Below are 7,258 nucleotides of genomic sequence, written 5' to 3'. Positions count from 1 at the left end.
ATATGTCGATATTGGTAAAACAAACTGCTTTTTTGGCCTTGGAGCTCGCTGCATGTGGCCGGGATTTTAAGATCAACGATGTATCTTAAAATTACATGAGCAAATATGAAATAGCCTTCATCATTTTAATTATAATACATACCCACAATGGCTTATGTTTGGTGATTAGAGCTCAAGGTGACCCAGTGTTCACATTCACGGTAGACAAACAGGAGGGGGTGGGGGGGGGGGGGGGGTGGGGAGGTTCGCAGAACCATTTTTATTGGTAAGTATGCATGGAATCAACCCTTCCCGTGTAATAGTATTGTATATTGATATGATAAAGAGTCGACCTGTTCCTCCCAAACAGAATTACTCATCACGTATTACATGATGGTTTCTGCCTATGTAGAGGTGGGTGGTTGGTTGGAGAAATGAAGCAATCATTTGAACAATGAGCGTGGTTGTGATGTCATTATTGGGGATAGAATCGTATGAAGCAAGTGTTTCTCACACTTCTAACACAATATCAACGATTAAACTCTGGAGAAGTCACGACTTGTCAAACAATATTTTTCTAATGAAAAACAAAACATCATCATAATAAATAAGCACTTTTGAGCGTACATAGTGTATAAAAGGGGTGCTATATAAATATGGTATTATTATTATGATGGTTCACTTCCTTTAAAAACACAAATGAAAAAAATACCAATAATATCATATTCGTTGTCCTTATAAATTTAATTACCTAGCCTGATAGCTCACACTGTGTGTTCAAGTCTAGTAGGGATGATCTGATATTAATGAATTTCTTTCTAGGTTACTTTGTACTAAAACAAAAGTATTCACTAAATAAGGAAAATTGCAAAGTTTTCATATTCAAATTATTACAATAATTGTACATCTCCATTTATATTAATTTCTCTAGAGTGTTATTCATCTTTAAAAAGCTTTTTTACAATAACACTTTTAATAATTATGATAAACCGTAACACGGACTACGTTGATTGAAGTCCAGCTCCCCCCCCCCTTCCCCCTCCCCTGAATTATCAGAGTACAGCATCGCAGGAAATAAAATGTGAAGCTGCGGCTCCTCTGTAAACGTTTACTGACAATTCTAAACAGTAGTGTGGACTAAGCAGTATTGTGGACTATTATATGCGAAATGTATGGTATCAAATATGCGATGGTACAAATGTCAATTTACAGGAATAATATATGTCCATACCTTTATAAAAAGTATATTTTCTAGAACATATACATGTTCCCGAAGGGTACATGTAGAATAGATCTGATTACATATTAACTGCTTTCTTTGTAATTAATAATATATAATAATAATTTGTATAATAAGTATACTTTAATAAAGGTATGGACACAATTAAGATTCCATGCATATGTTGTGTTCTGTTGGAAGCAGAGACATAGATGTACATACATGTACATGCTCATCTTTTACAATGACACGTGTCTCGTTTATGGAACGCCGTTTCTGCCTTATAGTGTAAATTAGCCTTACGTTATGTCGATACAGCTTTATGTTATGTGGTTACATCATTACGTTATGTCGATACCTCTTTATGTTATGTGGTTACATCATTACGTTATGTCGATACTTCTTTATGTTATGTGGTTACATCATTACGTTATGTGGTTACATCATTGCGTTATGTCGATACCTCTTTATGTTATGTGGTTTCATCATTATGTAATGTGGTTACATCATTACGTTATGTGGTTACATCATTGCGTTATGTCGATACCTCTTTATGTTATGTGGTTTCATCATTATGTAATGTGGTTACATCATTACGTTATGTGGTTACATCATTGCGTTATGTCGATACCTCTTTATGTTATGTGGTTTCATCATTATGTAATGTGGTTACATCATTACGTTATGTGGTTACATCATTACGTTATGTCGATACATCTTTATGTTATGTGGTAACATCATTACGTTATGTCGATACTTCTTTATGTTATGTGGTTACATCATTACGTTATGTGGATACATCATTACGTTATGTGGTTACATCATTACGTTATGTAGTTACATTACTACGTTATGTGGTTACATCATTACGTTATGTCGATACTTCTTTACTTTATGTGGTTGTATCATTACGTTATGTTGATGCTTCTTTATGTTATGTGCAAACATCATTATGTTATGATAAACTTTCAAGTGATCCAGATTGATACAGATGCAAAATGGCGCGCTTAAATTCAAACGTTGTGTTTTCAGAATTATTACATTGTCTGGCCTGTGCCCTTTTTAAAATTTGTCGTCTTTTCGTTATTTCGAGGCGAAAAGACGACAAAATGAAAACGACTGCATCATGTAAATAACATGAAATAAACGCGAAGAAATTATTTGCCAATTGCATACTGATAGAATGAAATACACAAAGAGCATCGTATACATACAACACATTCAATGCTTGCAAAATACAGTACATACACATAAGTAATGCACATAGCATGCTTACCTAGAAAACGCATTAAATGCGGACAGCCATTTACATGAATGTGTACTTTTAAAATGTTAGATGCTCGTTCTGCTGATAAATCTACGAAACAAAATCATAAACTCCGTTTTTAGTTCGACAGTTGTGATTCCATTATACAGATTGCGACACGCTGAACCCACAGGGATCTGAAGTATGGACACTATTTACCCCCCCCCCCCTCCTTTCTGATTTTTTTTGCGGTGATAATTTCTCCGAAATGTGTGGATTCCCTGTCTATCCCATCCCAATTTCGATTTATGTAATCGTTTCACGCTTTTTGTAAGCTTTAGAGATTGGCGTTCTACCGGTATGATAAAATAATGGTAGAAACTTGCAAAAAGTGTTAAAAGATTACAAATGGGATAGACAGGGAGTCCACAGATTGCTGCAAAGAAAAATCAGAAGTGTGGGGGTGGGGTGGGGGGGGGGGGTGAGTAGTAGTGTCCATACTTCAAGTGCCTGTGATTGAACCCGTGCCAATAAGGATGTCTCCAGTTGAATCGGGAAATACCTAAGTCGAATATTTTTCCCTTATTCAATGCTTGACCGCTCAAGCTTTTTGCAGTTTCTGATCATGCATGCGCATGTACACAGTGCATCTATTTGGATAAATTGCATTCACAATTCAATATTTATAGATAATTATATACAAGCAAGATTAATAATCAATAACATATATTTTGGGGGTGATACGGGTATGACATGCACAATCCAAAATAGACATTTGATTACACAAAAAAATATATACATGTATATAAGAGGGAATATAGTGCAGCTTTCAAACTTTGTTGTCTCTTCGGGATTGACAAATATTTACCATCACTTTGCATGTACATACATGAGAGAGAGAGAGAGAGAGAGAGAGAGAGAGAGAGAGAGAGCGCACGCACGCGAGATGTCCTATTTCGATGTACAATGTTATTCGACAGGAGGAAAGAACATTGATCGCTAAGTGTTGGCTAACAAGCATTCATGAATTTCAACTATTTAAACAAATTGTATTTACAATATAGTGGAAACTTACAAGAGTGATATCGGTGTTCATATTTGAATTCAATTAGAATTTTTAAAAAGAAAAATAATAGTTTGGGTTTGGACATAAAAATATTCAATTGTAAAGTACTAAAAGTCTCTCAAGTTGCACGAAACTCTAAGTTTAACAATTCCCTCTTGATATTGTGATATACAAGCACGTAGCATTGTTTTTTAAAGTAGGGGAAGGGTCATCCGGGGTTCACTTCACACTTGCAATAGAATTGTTGACAAGCAATAAAGTACTTCTGTCCAAATCTCATTATCTTATAAATCGTAGGAGGGGGGGGGGGCAAAAATTAGTTCCCTACACGTATTCTTCAATTCAGCACTTCCCGTGGGGATCCGGGTTAGAATAGGTACTCAGTACTCCTTGCTTGTCATAATAGGGCAATCCGAGGTCCCGTGTCACAGCAGGTGTGGCACGAAAAAGATCTCCCTTGCTCATAGGCCGTAAGCGCCGAACATAGGCCTAAATTTTGCAGCCCTTCACCAACAATGGTGACGTCTCCATATTCAGTGAAATATTCTCGAGAGGGACGTTAAAAAATATATGTAATTCATCAATCAATTCAGTACTTCAAACATCAACTGCCTTTCATTACTATTTTTAAAAATGGGGAGGAGGCAACAAATCAATCGGACTTTGCAAGTAGAAAATACGGGATTTGTGTGTTAAAATAACGAAAAAGTAAATTGTAAAGAGGGGATACACCAGGCACCCTGCCCACCCCAACCCCCTGTTTTAACGTGCCTGGTATAACATTCACACAAAGAGATTTCTTCAGTAGAATACAATTATCTGAGCACCATAATTTAATTCTAAAAGTTTCCTTCTTTGTATATGTAATTAATGATTATCCACAACGATCAGCAAATTTCATATTGAATTCCTATAAAGTCAGACAGAAAAAATAACGGGGAAACCTGTACATGTATTTTGTTGTCTTTCGGGCTTTTTTTAGAGGCGAAAAGTCGCTAATTATTGTTTTGTCGTCTTTTCACCTCGAAAGAACGAAAAGACGACAAATTCTAAAATGGCACAAATCAGTCACCATCCCTAACCCAATTTCATATTAAAAGTACTCCAGGAAACACCCTGTTTGAATTTGTGAATTTTAGCGCGCTATTTTGCATCTGTATCAATCTCGATCACTTGAAAGTTTATCATAACATAATGATGTTTGCACATAACATAATGATGTGACCACATAACATAAAGAGGTATCGACATAACGTAATGATGTAACCACATAACGTAAAGAAATATTGACATAACGTAATGATGTAACCACATAACGTAATGATGTAACCACATAACATAATGATATAACCACATAACATAAAGAGGTATTGACATAACGTAATGATGTAACCACATAACATAATGATGTACATATGTAACCACATAACATAAAGAAATATTGACATAACGTAATGATGTAACCACATAACGTAATGATGTAACCACATAACATAATGATATAACCACATAACATAAAGAAATATTGACATAACGTAATGATGTAACCACATAACATAATGATGTAACCACATAACGTAATGATGTAACCACATAACATAAAGAGGTATCGACATAACGTAATGATGTATCGACATAACGTAATGATGTAACCATATAGCATAAAGATGTATCGAACTAACGCAAGGCTGAATTACACTATAAGGCAGAAACGGCGTTCCATACTCGTTCATTTCAAACTGTTTCATGTTCCATAGCGTAAGGAAAACCAACTGATAATGTTTTTCTTTTCACGTTCGCTGTGAATATTTATACATACTTTACATTACGTCGTGTTAATCATAAACTAAGATTACGTTGTCCCCGTTTTTTATGTTGTTATTAGAAGCTTTGATAGTGTTTGAACGTGCTTCTTTCATTTCAGAATATCATGAACAAGAATTATAAGTGTTGATATTACAAAGATCGACACACAACATCTTACACGTACACGCACTCTATAATCACCAAAAGCAAATGGTAGATTTTTTATAAAGGAAAAAGAAACACACTCTGGTAGGCAAAATAGATTTCAAACATTTTTGGAAATTCCTTTTACATAGAAATAGCCTAATGTAACACTACGACACCTCCTAATACAATACAGCAGCCTAATATTATAGGTTTAAACTGTCTAGAATTATCTGTCAATTAAGGTAACTCCATCCTCATGAGACTGAATAAAATTAATGGTTCAAAGTAGAAAGGTTGTATTGATTTCCACTTAATTTAATCAATAACCAAAGAAATATATATGTTGCCATAGATGTCAGACAAAACATCAAACAAAAACATCAATATCAGAAAATCACACATTTCCATTAAATAGCATGATAAAAATACATAAAACAAGCTAAAATGATAAAATTTTAATTTCAGCAGTTTCAGAAAACTGCTGCTTTTTAGATATATATGAATTAAATTTACGTCAAGGGAATATATTTTAATTGGTTAAGATTATTGATAAATATCAATGAGGGAGTGGTTAAGATTATTGATAAATATTAATGAGGGAGTGGCACAGGTTTTCCAGGGATTAGTTGTCAGGTGAATGGAATGGTGCATTTTCAGGGAAATATACAGTTTATTATATTACTTTTACATGAATACAGAGAATAATAAGAAAACCTGAGCTATACCTAGGCACGACTAGACTAGGTTAAACTTGAGTGAATATCTGTTTTTAGATGCACTCATCTATTTAACTATATCTTCTACATTCGTAGAAATGATATTGCACAAAGCAGAAAATCGAAAACATCTGGTGTAGTATTATTTTTCTAGAGAGTTTGAAATAAAAATTTAGTTAAATATACGCTCTTTAGGGTGTTCGATTATCTCACAAGAATGGAATCGAACTTTTGAGATGAAGAAAGACATAAATGACGTAAATGAAAGATGCAAGGTGAAGATAACGAACAGTCATCAATCTCATAACTCCCACAAGCAATACAAAATAGATACTTGGGCAAAGAAGGACCCCTGGACACACCAGAGGTGGGATCAGGTGCCTAGGAGGAGTAAGTATCCCCTGTTGACCGGTCACACCCGCCGTGAGCCCTATATCCTGACCAGATAAACGGAGTTATCCGCAGTCAAAATCAGTGTGCCAAGAACGGCTTAACAATCGGTATGAAATACGTCAGACAGCATTTGACCCAATGCAAGGTTGTATTGACGAACTAGATCGTTATAACGACCATAGAATTTGCGAAATGCTGACTTCAATCGAGACTGTTGAAATCCCTGTACCATCAACTTGATTTTCAGTAGCTTACCTCGATTTAAAAACTGATTATACCCAGAACAAGCTCTTGCATATCGAATGAGTTGAGATATATAAACACCATATGCAGGTGATAATGGAATATTCCTACACAAATATGGGAAGTTGACGATGGAGAAGCTGAAATCATCCCGCTTATCATACAGTTGAGTTGTCAGTTTGCCGTTAATGTGATGTTAGAATTTAATTTACTTATAACAGCATATGATAATGTTGAAGAGGAGTGCTAATTATAGAACGGTTATTCCCTTGGGATTACAGGGCTATCAAAGGAGTGGATCCCTGGTATGATGCAAGTGTTTCTGTAAATAAAAATATGTCTCTATACTATAAATTAATACAAGAAACCCATAAATGAAGTTTCATCGAACGATACCCTCCTGAGAATGTCCGTCTTCTGTATTTCTAGTAATATGTAATGCA

Source organism: Ostrea edulis, chromosome 8, assembly GCF_947568905.1.
Source record: "Ostrea edulis chromosome 8, xbOstEdul1.1, whole genome shotgun sequence".
Classification (NCBI taxonomy): Eukaryota; Metazoa; Mollusca; class Bivalvia; order Ostreida; family Ostreidae; genus Ostrea; species Ostrea edulis.
Note: the sequence above shows the minus strand (reverse complement) of the source record.